Here is a 14,937-nt window from a genome sequence, read left to right on the forward strand (position 1 = left end):
CAAGAAGGATATTCTCAATTCTATTTTTTTCATAGAAAAACTATAATATTTCAGTCTACATAATTTCACAGATACTATTATTTTGCCTAAGTTGGTATTATTTTTTTCTCTACTGTTGCCCCCTGATCCATCGATCATGACACAGCCACACAAATAGTTTTTTTCTTTCCTCGATGCAAGTCGAATCGTGTCATTTCCTACATTAGAACATTTCAATGGCTTCCCATTGCTCCTAGAATATAATCTAAAATCTTCATGGCCAAGAAAGCTCTGCTAGACCTGGTTCCTGCCTACCTCTTAGGCCACACTGGCTGCCTTCTAAAATCCTCAAAGCACCAGCTGTTCCCTGCCCCACAGCTTCTGCATCTTCTGTTCCCTCTGCCTGGAGCACCCTTCCTCCTCTCAATCATGGCCACCATCTATAGCTGGGAGGCCTGCTCATGCTGCCAGTCTAAATCACACTATGGTATTCTAAGCTTTCATCACAGTCTATATTTACTTATTGGTATTTTTAGAAAGCCTAACCCAACTAGACAATAAAAGCTTCCTGAGAGCCCAGCTGGTGTGGTCCAGTGGTTGAGCATCAATCTTTGGACCAGGAGAACGGTTCAATTCCAGTGAAGGGCACATGCCCAGGTTACGGGCTCCATCCCCAGGGTGGGGTGTACAGGCAGCCCATCAATGATTCTCTCTTATCATTGATGTTTCTCTCTCTCTCCCTCTCCCTTTCTCTCCAAAATCAATAAAAATATATTTAAAAGCTTCAAAAGCATGTAGAAATTATTACTATTTAATTCATCCCTTAATTATCATTCTCTACCCAGAACTTACTTCAGTGCTGGCACCTTGTGAACCATTAATACGTAACTATTTGGTAGACAAATGAGTGAAAGACTGAGAAGGAGAGGGTGGGAAACAAAGGAAAAATTTCATTATTTCAGTCAACTTGGATCTATGACGCAAACACCTCACAATCCTTATCCAACTACATAATCAATGTAGCCTCTATACAGGATGGTTCTCATCAGTGTATAAGCAGTGTGTACTTTCTCCAAACCATAAACAGAGAAAAAAAAACCTTTCTCTTGACCCCACATTCCCATGGATAAGCATCCCATTGCTCTATCTGCTGTCTCCCATTCTTTCTTCCCATTCTCACTCGAACTCACCATTCCCACCAGGCGCTTGTGGATCCCCTGAAAACTACTCTTGTTAAAGTCACCAATGACATCCCCCTTGAACTAAACAACCGACAGAGTGAGGCCGACTCTTGAACACTGTTAAATCTTGTCTTGTTTCACCAAGAAATTCCAAACCATTTGCATTATTTCCTGAGTTATGTTCAGCCTATAATTTACTGAATAGAAACTACACTTTCAACACATGCTATTAGTGCTCTTGTGTCAATACAAAAGAACTCTACTAGAATCAGGATCAATCCCAACATGTCTAAATGTGTATGACCTAGAATAAAAATTCTAGAACTGGGTCTATGGCCATCAATGACAGAGAATGTACAGCAACATTGAGTACTTACTATGTGCCAGGTATTTTATCCACATTATCATATGTACCCTATAATAGCTCTGTATGGTAGATATACAGCACCAGACTTCTAAACCTCCTAAGACACCTTCCTAAATCCTACCAGTGCACCCTTTCACATGTTGGCTTGGTGTGACTCAGTCTTAAGAAGCAGAAATTGGTCAGTTTTTACCAGAATAAGGAACTAATAACATCACCTATAACAGAACTGTTGTATATAGTAAACTTGGGAAGATCTATCTTAACCCCATAGACAGGCAAGTGTTTTAAAGTGTTTCAGTTAACTCAGCCACGTAGGTTCAAGGGATACAGACATTCTTCAAAGAAACTGCACTATAATGACCAAACTCAAGTTTTTCAGTTCAGGTTTTCAAAAGATGATAGTTTGTTGTATCTGTCCCTCAAATATTTCAGGCGGAAGTTGTTTCTTCCATGTCACCTAAGTTGTGAAGTCTTACATTCCTTTCTGTTATGGAAACTTAAATTGAGCACAAGCTCCTTAAAAAAAACTAGATTCCATTTTCTCCGCTCTCAAGTGAACTAGACTTCTGAATGGGCAAAGCGAAAAGCCCAACCCTTAAAATTCCATGAAAAAGATGGCTTACTTCCTTCGAAGCTTAAAAGCTTCACATTAATTTCCAAAATAAATCATATCCAACTGCAGATGTTTGCTGTGAGATGAACAGAATAAATAAAATCTCAATACCTACTATTTTAGAGAAAAAATAATCAGTAGGTCCTATGGACAATGGTGGTTTTCTAAGCTCCTTTCCCAAGTATGGCTTCAAACTAGCAGAGGCTGCAGATGCTTGGCCTGAGCCCTCCACGCAGCCCTGGGCCCCGGGCCCTGCAGCCTGCACACGCACCTCAAGCATGTCCTGCAGACTCCTCGGCTCTGCCTCTGGAGAACTGAATCCACGTGAACGGCACTCCTGGGCCTTTTACATAACTGTGGTTGAAGGTATTTTTCACTGGGTTCTTTAAACAAAGATTCACGTGATAAATTTCTGCTCAAGTTTAGTTCCAGGAAATGTTTGGTTTCTGCAGATGTTTATAAGCTTCCGGTTGTCAGTACATAAAAACGATATAATTCTATGCTTTTTTTTTTTTTCTCCTCACTTGAGCAAGCAGAAAAAGTCAAATAAAAAGTATGACCCAAACCTACTGAGCACTGACAGAAGGAATGCTTAATCTTTCAGCTTCTTTTAGATGAGGTTGGTTTTATTTTTTTAATAAAATTACTTTACCTTTTGGCCTGATACATGTAAGCTGCTTTATCAGTTTTCAGAACCAAGAAAAGCTATAAAAATGTAAAAAACATGTATCATGTTAACCTGTTTCTAAGTTCCAGAATAGAATGGGGGGGAAAGAGAAAAGCACTGTGGGTTTTTATACTGAGAACAGGTCTAAATGCCCAGAATTAAATTTCCTGCCACCCAAAAGATACGTTCCTATATAGAGGAACAAAACAGCATTCTCCCCGATTTATTTGATTTATTTAGAGACCTGATTCACCAGCTCAAATACTCAAATATTCTTTTAGTTGAATTTCCCTCCCAATACAAAAATGCCTGAAAACTTTACAAAGTACTTTAAGAGAGTTGTTCAAACATTATTTTGAAAATCTGAAACATTTTAGAAAACTGAACAAACTGAACATAACAGGTGAACACAGTGAGTCACTTCACTTGGAAAGCAGTCAGATTCCATGTGTGGGGACTGTGAGCCTCATCAGCCAAGAACTGTTTTCAGCTCCTTCACCCTTTCTCAGGACTGATGTGCAGCAGTAAGTGAATCCTAATAAGTGACTAAAGTAATAAGTAACAAAAGCACCCATCAAAATCTTGAAGCTATTTATTTATTACTACACTAGCGACCTGATGCATGAAATTCGTGCACAAAGGGAGGGGTCCCTCAGCCTGGCCTGCACCCTCTTGCAATCTGGGAACCTTCGGGCTCAATCCCACTGGGCCTAAACCAGCAGTTAGACATCCCTCTCACAATCTGGGACCTCTGGCTCCTCACTGCTCACCTGCCTGCCTGCCTGCCTGATAACCCCTAACCACTCTGCCTGCCTGCCTGCTCGCCCCTAACTGATGACCTTTGTCTTGTGCCACCCTCTCCCCTTCACCCCCTCCCCCGTAGCTTCGTCTAAAAGGACATCCAGAAGGTCGTTCGGCTGTTTGGTCTAATTACCATATTATGCTTTTATTATTTATAGATACTTTGCCTCCTTTCAACAAAGCATTTGAGACAGCCTATAAAAATTAAGACATAGCAGTAAAATCCTATTTTATAAATATAAAAATTCAGAGAAAGGAAAAATAAGCATGCAATTACGTAAGCCAGAAGTTTCTTAACTTTGGCCAGAAATGTGGCCCTACACTATCTATTTGATAAAGCAAAAAGAGAAAAACAATTATAAAATTCACACAGGCCATGATGGATTAGTAGATCTCAGGAGAAAAAGAATTTGTTCTAGTATGCAAATCTGAGAAATGTTTCTCTAGCAAATTATTTTGTAAATAATGCACTGGGGTCTTCAATACTGTCCCTGAGAGAGATCCTAATTGGTTCAGTAAAAATATAAAGCTCTCTGATAATCTGGATTAATAAACAATAAAACCTAGAAAGTATCCAACAGAACTTTCTGCAATAATGAAAATGTTCTACATCTATCCTGTCCAATATGGTAGCCACTAGTCGCCTGTGGCTATTGAGTATTTGAAATGAGGCTAGTGCAACCAAGAAGTTGAATTTTTAATCACATTTCATTTTAATTTTAATAGCTATATTAGGAGAACAATAGCTATATTTGGGCCACACAGATCTAAAACATTAGCTGTCAAACAATGTTTAGTAGCAAACTTATTTTTGGGTTGGCAAAAATATATGGACTCTAACAAAAAAAGAAAGGTATATTATATATATTTATTTTTGAAAGTTTTAACTTACAATAGTAATTAGAGGCCCAGTACACAAAATTCATGCACGGAGGGGGGTGTCACTCAGCCCAGCCTGCACCCTCTCCAATCTGGAACCCCTTGAGGGATGTCTGACCGCCTATTTAGGCCTGCCTAAACAGGCAGTAGGACATCCCTTCACAATCCAGGACTGCTGGCTCCCAACCACTTGCCTGCCTCTGCCTGACTGCCCCTAACAGCTTCTGCCTGCCAGCCTGATCACCTCCTAACCGCTCCCGATGCCTAACTGCTCCCCAGCCAACCCGATTGCCCCTAACTGTCCTCCCCTGTAGGCCTGGTCACCCCCAATTGTCCTCCCCTGCAGCCCTGGGTTGCCCCCAACTGTCCTCCCCTGCAGGCCTGGGTTGCCCCCAACTGTCCTCCCCTGCAGGCCTGGTCCCCCTACCCAACTGCCCTTCCCTGCAGGCCTACTCTCCCCAGCTTCCCTCCTCTGCTGGCCTGGTCACCCCTAACTGCCCTCCCCTGCAGGCTTGGGTCTCCCTCTCCCCTAACTGCCATCCCTTGCAGGCCTGTCCCCCTCAACTGCCCTCCCCTGAAAGCCTGCCCCCCCCCCAACTGCCCTCCCCTGTAGGCCTGTCCCACCCAACTGCCCTCCCCTGTAGGCCTGGTCCCCCCAATTTCCCTCTCCTGCAGGCCTGCCCCCCCCCTCTCCCCAACTGTACTCCCCTGCAGGCCTGAGTCTTCCCTAACTGCCCTCCTCTGATGGCCTGGTCACCCCCAACTGTCCTCCTCTGGTGGCCTGATCACCTCTAACTGCCCACAACTGCCCTCCCCTGCAGGCCATATTTGTGGCAGCCATCTTGTGTCCACATGGGGGCAGCCATCTTTGAGCACATGGGGGTGGCCATCTTGTGTCTTGGAGTGATGGTCAATTTGCGTATTACTCTTTTATTAGATAGGATTATAGTTAATGAAATGAGTTTTTCAATAAATAAAAAGTAAAAAGTAAAGGTTATCAGTGAGTTATAAACTTTGATCAGCCCCAGTAAACACTTTATTTCTGTATTTTGAATGAATGCATGGTACAATGCCCACATGGGACTTCTCACTACACATGAGATAATCAATTACCAAAGGCCACACACAGCATCCATCTACTCTGAAAGCATAAGAAAACACATCCCAGCAGGGCAGTCTCAAGTGTTTCTCTTCACAGGAAGAGCTTTTCCAGGAGTCCACCTGGCCTCTCTTTGGCATTTAAATGAGAGCTCAGGTGCAAGGAAATGAGAATCACAGGGTGGCTGCAGAGTCAAGCTAGCTTAGAAACAGCACCCAATACAGCTCACTGGCCCAAGCCATCGCTTCCAGGGTCCACACAAAGTTTACGCCCATCTCTGAAATGTGCTCCCAGGGGTGCTCAAAGCTGTTGCTCCTAACCAAGAATGAGGGTTCCTGTGTAGTTCCTCCCAGTGCTGGTACACCTACCAAATAAAGATCCCCTTTACCAGATGCAATGTTGCCTAGTAACATGGTTGGCTTTCCACTTTTATTAGGGTTTAGCGGAAATGAGTAAAAAGTTCATCCAAGGTCAGATTTGTCCTTAGAGAATTAAAAATGGTTCTGTTAATTCTTTAAGCACCACTCGTGGTTTTGAAAAGTAATTCTAGCATGTCAAGAATAGAAAAGAATTTCTTTAACAAAATCCTAAAATAAAATCATACTTATGACTAAATAAGTATGGATTTCCTTTAAAAACTAGAAAATGAGACCAAGGTGACTTCAATCATTACTTTTATTCAATAAGGTAGAGGTCCTAGTAATGTAATAAAAGAAAGGAACTGAGATATAAAAATTTTAATGAAGTGTAAATTGTCCTTATCTACAAATGACAATTGTAGCAAACACTTTATTTCTATAGAGAATTATGAAGGAAAGCTATTAAAACTAATAAAAATAAGTTCATCAATGTTGATATATATATAAAGTTAACATGCAGAGAATAGTATAATACATAAAAGCCAAAAACACTTTTTAATAATTTTAATAGAAAAAGCTACCACTTAAAATAGCAAATTAAAAAAGCAAGACAAAAACTAAACAAAAAAGAACTCTGAGAACTAACGGAGAGAGTGGGAGGGTGGACTAAATGGATAAATGGGGTCAAAATGTACAAATTTCCAATTATAAAATGAGGATATAATATACAGTGTGGTGATTATCTTCTATACTAATAAAAGGGCAATATGCTCTTTAGACCAGGGGACCTTCCAGATGTCCTTCTAGACAAAGCCAGGGTGGCAGGGCTAGGCAGAGGCTGTTAGGGGTGATCAGGCCAGTTGGAGGGGCAGGGGGGGCAATTGGGGGCAAGCAGGCTGGCAGGGGGTAGCATTTGGGGGAGATCAGGCCAGCAGGCAGAGTGGTTAGGGGTGATTAGGCAGGTAAGCAGGTGAAAGGTTAGGAACCAGCAATCCCAGATTGCGAGTGGGTGCAGGCCAGGCTGAGGGACACCTGCCCATGCATGAATTTTATGTACTGGGCCACTAGTTTATATATATAAAAGCCTAAGTGATCCTTATGACTATATGACTGGAATGACCAGTTGAACAGTCACTATGATGTGCACTGGGGGTAGACACTCAATGCTCCCTCAGCCAACCTCCCACAGCTCCTTCCCCTTCACCCTGGGCAGCCAGCCAACTTCCTGTGGCCCATCCCCCCTGCTGGCCAGCCCCAATCAGAACCTTCCTGCTGGCTGGGCCCTGATCAGGGCTGGGTGAGACACCCTGATCCACCAGGTCAAGGGACTCTACCTGTGCACAAATTCATACACCAGGCCTCTAGTAGTTAATAATACTGCATTACATACTAGAAATTAGCTAGGAGATTCTCATCACAAAAAGTATCTGTAACTGTATATGGTGACAGATGTTAACTAAGCTTATTGTGGAGATTATTTTATTATCTTATACACCTGAAACTAATATAATGTTGTATATAAATTATATTTCAATTAAAAAAAAACCCACCAGAACCAAGTCTGATTCAAAATCAATCAATATTATTTGTAAACTTCTCTGTGCTGATTTTCTGTTTACAATTTCATTTTACATATCTTTGCTGTACAATTGCCTCAAACCTTCTCTGAAAAAAAAAAAGCTATTAATAATTTAAAAAACAAATCCCACTAAATCCATGTCAGTAAACACAAAATAGAAGAATCAGTTGGAGAGGAACCAAACACTGACATGGCAGCCCTGGATCAGGTGTCAGGACAAATGGTTCCATCACGAACTTTAATGGGAAAGGCTACAGAGGGGAGCCAACAGGGCAGGCTGCCAGGGTGCTCACCTCCTTCTGGGCCACAAAACAAGCAAATCAATCACAAGTCATTAAGGAATAGGAGAATAATAGGATCAGGTCAGAATCTGGGGGTGGAAAGTATATTTTTAATTTAAAAAACAAACTCCCCCACATGACTCTAATGCACCTTCCCCTCCATCGTACCAGCCCTGCCCCATGAATGGCAAGAATGAAACCTTGATGATGTGAGAAGTCTGGGGCTCCAGGCCATCTTCCTCAAAGTACATGGACATACAGAGAAGAGTGGATTCTTGAACAAAACTGAGTTTCTGTTAGAAAAGAAGAGAGTGGACAAAGGCTGCAGGGAAAGCTACCGAAAGTATGTGTTACCCTTTTACAGAATATTATATTTGGCACTAAAATGAAATATAAAGAAAAAAGACCACCTTATTCTTAAGCAACCACATTTACAAAGTTAAATTTTTAAATTTTAACAGAGAAAAGCTAAAAATAATTGAATCTAACAGAGTATAAACTAAGTACCACAAAGACTGAGAGATTACACAGTCATCAAGGGAGATCAGGTTTGAATAACCAGCAGCTCTGAAAGAAGAGAATTATGAAATGACCAAGAGGCTGGTTTATGTTTGAAGGCAGAAAGGTACAAATTTAGGGATGAAGAGATATATATTTATCTAGCTGTAATAGAAACTCTGTGGAGAATACTAAGAAAATGCATGTGCAAATATAACACCTACAATTGTCTGACTTGTTTGCATAAAGGTACTCATACCTATGTAGTGAATGAATGAGTGAATGAATAGGTTTGGATTTGAACACTATTTGACTGGAAAATCAGAGGACTCCTATGATCAAAACTATTTCTGATGAAAAACTATCGTTTTTAACAAGAATCGATTGGAGGAAAACGAGACAAAAGTGTAATCCATTGGGAATCTACTGAAATCTTCCAGGCAGAAAGCAATCAGGGCCCAGATCCAGGGATTCAAGAACTAAACACCAGAATTACAATTTTAAAAAGAGGTGATTATACAGACTTCACTTATTTACCATGTCACAAACATAGAAAGAAGTAGTGTTACCTATATTAGATTCATTTTTTACTGTGTTATGAAAAATAGGATGACTAATCTTTAATTATTTTAAGTGATCTTGCATTTGAAGAAGTTTTTACTGCACTTCATCAGGCTTTCTATCCGAGGTTTTCTTTTCAACTCCAACAGGAAAGATACACGACTAAACCCAAGTCCATTAGAATTGTGGTCTCTGTGGCCTCCTAGTGCTAGTTGTCCAGAATGACAGCTTCTGTAGCAAATATTAAATTGTACAGGCATACCTCATTTTATCACATTTCACTTAATTGCACTTTGCAGATACCTTATTTTCTACAAATTGAAGTTAAGACCCTCCACAAGCAAAAAAAAAAAAAAAAAAAAAAAAAATTATAAATTTAGGCTCAGATAGTGGTTAGTACCTTTTAGCAATAAAGGGTTTTCTAATTAAGATATGTACATTGTTTTTAGACATAATGCTATTACAGACTGAATATACCACAGTATAGTATCAACATAACTTTTATATGCACTGGGAAACCAAAAAAATGCATATGACTCACTGTATTACAATATTCACTTTCTCTGGTTGTCTGGAACCAGCAATGCCTATTCAGTTTCATTCTGTCCTCTGGTTTTTCTTCTATATTTACATAAAGTAACAATGGCATCCCTCAAAATAACACCTGAGACATTATTCACAAGGATACTAATCTATGGTAAAGGTAAACAAAACACCTGCAAGGCTAAGTGCCACTAGGTCATTCACACTTAGGCCTCCACCATTATTTCCTACAACAATCTGTGAGAAGCTCCTGCTCGGGACCTTTCTGTGTTTTTATTTTTATTTTTTTATTGCTTTAAACAAGATTTTAATTACTATTTACTCATATCTCATATGCCATTTAGTCTTTATTTCACCCCTGGCAACTTTATTTATCCACTCTGCTTCTCCATGATTATTCACTATAAAAGATGAGTACTCTATACCTGTCTAAAGACTCAAGTAACTCTCCCTAACCAAAGAATCTCTGATCTTCTGGCTGGACCTGGGTGTTTCTGGCTCATTATTTGTATTGGCAGAGCTCTTGCTGAAAAGCAGTCTTGATCACACACAAATGCGGCTCCACTTCCAGCCAAACCCTGGGAGGCAGCAGAGATGCTCCAACTAAGCTAAGAAAAGGCCACGTGGTCCGAGAGGAAGGCTGTATAGGAGCTGGCAATGTTGGCCACTAATGAATGACATGACAGCACAAAATATCCAGGTGTCTGTTCCATGGAGCCGTAAGGTTTTAGAAATATAAGTCACCAAGTCTTTATGTCATCTGGACCCTTCATTCTATAAATGACAACATATTTTATCAAAAGAGCTAAACTGGTCACATATCTTAACTATGTTTAGACATCTGGGGAATAGCTTAGGAAAGAGTAAGTGATAAATACATAAAATCTAAGCAAACTCGTTTCCAAAAAAGCAATTAATACCAAGGGAAACAAAAATAATTGTGTTGGGAAGAATAAGTAACCATGTATTATATGCTTCAGCTGTGAAAGTTCTTATAGTTTTACTAATGTAACCACTGATTATTCAAAATTTAATTATAATGAGCATGAAGGAGGGCCCTTCACATAGGGTAAGGGCACATAAGAAAGATAAATCTCTTCATCTATCATGTGAGGTCCAAGGTATTGCCTAAGACTGAAATATTAAAAATTGGAAAGAGCAGCACGCTATCTAGAGATTTGGAAGCAAATAATAAGAATTAGGCCTTAGAGTTGAACTTCCAAGAATAGGGCCTAGGGAGGTGGGAGACTGCTGAGTTTTACAACCAGCCTTGTACAACTCCTGGACTACTGGCATTCTATGCTTGTGTAACTGAGATTAAAATTAAATTAAGTGGCCAATCAGAGAATGGAACCTAGAACTTCTGACTATATAACAAACACCCTTTTTTAATTATGTATTTTTCACTCAAATAAAATATAGAGAAAACACTGATATTTTACCTAACAGTTTAATTTTCTACTGTTCTTGTGGCTATTCATGGGAGAAAAAAAACCCACAAATATTCATCAACTGGACTGGGGACATTTGAATCTGAACTAGGTGCTGGGAAAACATGAACAAGACCTTCCCTGAAGAGGGTCGCTCTGTATTAGAAAAACAGGTAACACACAAGTAACCAAAAAGCAATGAGATAAGCACCCTAACACAACTGTTCTGTGAGCCTTGGTCTCCTCGTTTGTAACGTGTCTCATTAGGTTTTTGTGAATATTTAATGATTCAGCTCATATAAGTTCTTGGAACAGTGCTTGCCAAAACCAAAGAAAAATAAGGCCAAAAGACAAACCCATGCCTTCCTGATTTTAAAGCCCATACTCATTCCACTTCATCACATTTCCAAAATAATTCTATTCTTTCATAAACAAAAAATTATTTTCCTCCTGGATCCAAATGGAATCCAATAAATGGACAACTAGTGATTCATTATGGATATAGATGAGAAAGTAAATAGAACCTATTAGTAAGGATAAAAAAAAAATCTTTTCCAGTTTTTTACTTTTCTCATTAATTATTTATAAATATTTATTTAAAAATAGTTCCCACCCAGCCAGCATGGCTCAGTGGTTGAGAGTAGACCTATCAACCAGGAGGTCGCTGCTCAATTCCCAGTAAGGACGCATACCTGGGTCGCAGGCTCGATCCCCAGTGTGGGGTGTACAGGGTTCTTTCTCATCACTGATGTTTCACACTCTCCCCCTCTCCCTTCCTCTCTGGACTCAATAAAAATATATTAAAAATAAAATAAAAACAGCTCCCTATGTCTTATGAGTTAGGAATGATTAAAAATAAAGTTCTTAATTTATCAAGAAGTCGAATATGATAGTGAATTATTTCCATTAACCAGAAAATAAATTATTTATTGCTAGATGGCATTGTACTAGACAATAAAAAAATTTTTTTAGCACAAGATTCAACTTAGTAAATGAAAAGAATGCTTTCTTGCAACAGAAGAAAGATTATATTACTCCTTTTTAAAGTTAATTCATGGCTTTAAAAATAAGAAAACATGTGGTTTAATGGGAAAGAAAATAATTGTATAATCAGGTTTAATTTTATTTTTTAACTATTCTACTATCTCAAATATCCTGATATATTCTAAGAAGAAATAATTCTGAACTTCTCTCTTGTTTACAGCAAATAAGTATAAGAACACAGTGGTTTGGCCAAAACCGGTTTGGCTCAGTGGATAGAACATTGGCCTGCGGACTGAAAGGTCCCGGATTCGATTCCGGTCAAGGGCATGTACCTTGGTTGCGGGCCCATCCCCAATAGGGGGTGTGCAGGATGCAGCTAATCAATGATTCTCTCTCATTGATGTTTCTGACTCTCTATCCCTCTCTCTTTCTCTCTATAAAAAAATCAATAAAATATATTAAAAAAGAAAAAAGAAAAAAAAAGAACTCAGTTGTTTGAACTGTAGTAACTTGGGTAAGGTGGAACTATTTCCCAGAATTCCCTTCCATAAGTGGTTCTAGGTCAGAGTTGGCCAAAAGAGGAATTTACTTGAGACCTGAAAGGAGGAACTACAGCAGCAGTTGTTGCCCTCTGAAGTCACTCCTCGCTTCTAGGTTAGATGTGGTGACAAGTTACGGAATCTGCTGGGTTCCAGCTCATCTTCACACTCCTTTGGTCCGTGTTCAGCTCTTTCCCCCAAATACTGGACCTACTGGCCCACAAGGATCCCAGGCCCATCACCAGACATTTGGCATTCAAGAAATACTTAATGACTGACCAATGTAAACTAAGCTATAACAACACAGTAAATAATTTAAGCTCCTTGTCGCACAGTACCTTTAATGTATTGATAATGTACTATTAATTTATAGAATTATATAGCCTTTTGCACATATCAAATATTACATAACTTTTTAAAGAATAAGTCACCCGCACGTGATATTTTGTGGAAGAGCCACACTCAAGGGGCCAAAGAGCTGCATATGGCTCTCAAGCTGTGGTTTGCCAATCACTGTTCTAGTGAATAACAGACTGACAGTTTGTTCAAATACACCAAGACATTGACCACTGTGCACCTTGGGAATAGAAGTGCTATCTGTTTAGACTATGTTTTAAGCACAATAATCTCATTGTACGCAATGTCATGGTAGGTTTAGAACATTAAGAGGACTCTCCAAGGTCGCCCATAATATTATTTCCCCGCTAACTAGCAATTCTTTGGGGTCAGTCTTTCTGTTAAGCCACCTACCTCCACTCCCAGATGCGGTGGGCTCTTCTCTCCAGGCCCGAGGTAAAGGGGTACGTCCATTTCCCTTTGAGCCCCCCGAGCTAGTCATTTTGAGTCCCTCTTCAGGCGCCCGAACCCCTAGCTCAGTCTTCCTTCTCCTTCAGCATGTTCTCAGCCTCACTCCTGTTCAGTTTGGCGTGGGTTCTCATTCCTTGCTTAGAAGTCAGTTTTTTTCTACAACTCTGCCAGCATCACCCACTCACCTGACTCAGCAAGAGTCACACAAATTGCATGCTTTAAAAATACCTTAGCTGGGTCTTGAGCATTGTTCTTTCCTTTATGCTTGAAGAAAACATTAAAGTTGAACATCTGATTACAGTTTAAGTCCCTGATTCTAAGTAGGCCAATGCAACCGGCATGTGCTTTGCCCATGACCTTTACAAAGAGGAATATTTCACTGGCTATTAATTAATTAGTTGCTTTTAGATGGATGCAGTGAGAACAAGAGAAGAGCCCTGAAATAAAGCAGAAGAGATTCTACACTTCCTAATCACCACTTCAACGTACCATTGGGAATTTTCTAATTCTGCCAATATTCGAGAGAAAATAATGATCTGTCATCAAAGATATGGTATTACTTGCCTGGAGGAAGAATGCGGGGTGTTTTACAGTTTCTCCGATTTATTCTTTGTTTTCAACATTACTTTAGAAGGTAATCTGATCCACTCTAATGACCCCAGAAAACGTTATCCTTTTCCAAGCAACCACTCTAAGACAGCCTGGCTTCTGGTACTCTTCTTCTTTAAACTCGTTCCAGAAATGAGCCTCAGAGGATGACTTTCTTAAGTCAACACAAACTTCAGACTTTGGGTCTCTCCAACAATTGGTCACAGAATGGAGATGAAACTAAAAAACTCAGGCATGCTCTCAAAGCTTTCAAAGCACAACACGGAACAAAGATGTGGAGATAGCACAGCCTGCTAACGCCTCCAAAGCCAGAGGGCTGATTCCATGAAGGCCCTGAGTTCTAGAACTAACTGCAGGTGTCGGCAACGCAGCGCTGGCAGCCAGCGGCAGTGGAGGCACTGCCAGTCCCAGTGGGCCCCCACAAGAGTGGGACCTCGGCGGGATGGTAGAGGTGAACGGGTGTCACCAGGCCAAGGCGGGTGCAAAGGTAGACCCTGGCCGCTGGCGGCAGCAGGCAGTTGGGGGAAGGAAAGCCCTGGCCAGTAGCTGGCAGCTGCTAGGGACCCTCTGCATGCACAAATTTCATGCACTGGGCCTCTAGTACTAAAATAAAGGACCTTCCCTCTACCCTTTATCTATAATGTCTCTACTTTAAATTCATTTTTATGAAAATGCAGTCTATACTCATTGTCTCTACTCCTTTAGGTCCCCTGCACTTGGTCTTGATGTTTCTAAGCTACTATGTTACAATTGTTCTCACTGAAGGCCTCTGACTTGGTCAAATGCAATGGCCTCAATTTTCTTCTCATCCCAAATTGACCCCTTGGTGACCTTTGATATTCACTACTTCCCTTTAGGAATGTGTTCTTAGCCAGTCTGTTCCTGAGAGTGCGCTGTTGAGCACTGCAGTGCCTGGAGTCCTTTGCTTGGCCCTCCCTCATTGCTCAGCAAGCTCCCCTTTTGTGACCTCACCCACTCACCCATGCTTGACTCCACACTCATCTCTTCAGTCACATTTCCAGCTGTCTGCTGGTTACCACCATTTGAATGCCCCATTTTCAAATGTCCAAACCAAGCCCAAGGCTTCCTTTCTACTCTCCCACCCAGTAATTGAAGGATTGAAGAATCTAAAAATGTTTTCTGTCGTCCCGTTTCCCTCAC

At 40.5% G+C, this 14,937-nt stretch overlaps 1 long non-coding RNA gene across 2 annotated transcripts in view; it reads right to left on the reverse strand.

Annotated features, from left to right (window-relative positions):
* LOC118712931 overlaps positions 1-14,937 on the reverse strand; it is a 62,790-nt gene that overhangs the window by 24,624 nt on the left and 23,229 nt on the right. The gene's annotated exons all lie outside the window — the stretch shown is intronic.

This window comes from Pipistrellus kuhlii, unplaced genomic scaffold, assembly GCF_014108245.1.
Source record: "Pipistrellus kuhlii isolate mPipKuh1 unplaced genomic scaffold, mPipKuh1.p scaffold_m20_p_10, whole genome shotgun sequence".
Taxonomy (NCBI): domain Eukaryota; kingdom Metazoa; phylum Chordata; class Mammalia; order Chiroptera; family Vespertilionidae; genus Pipistrellus; species Pipistrellus kuhlii.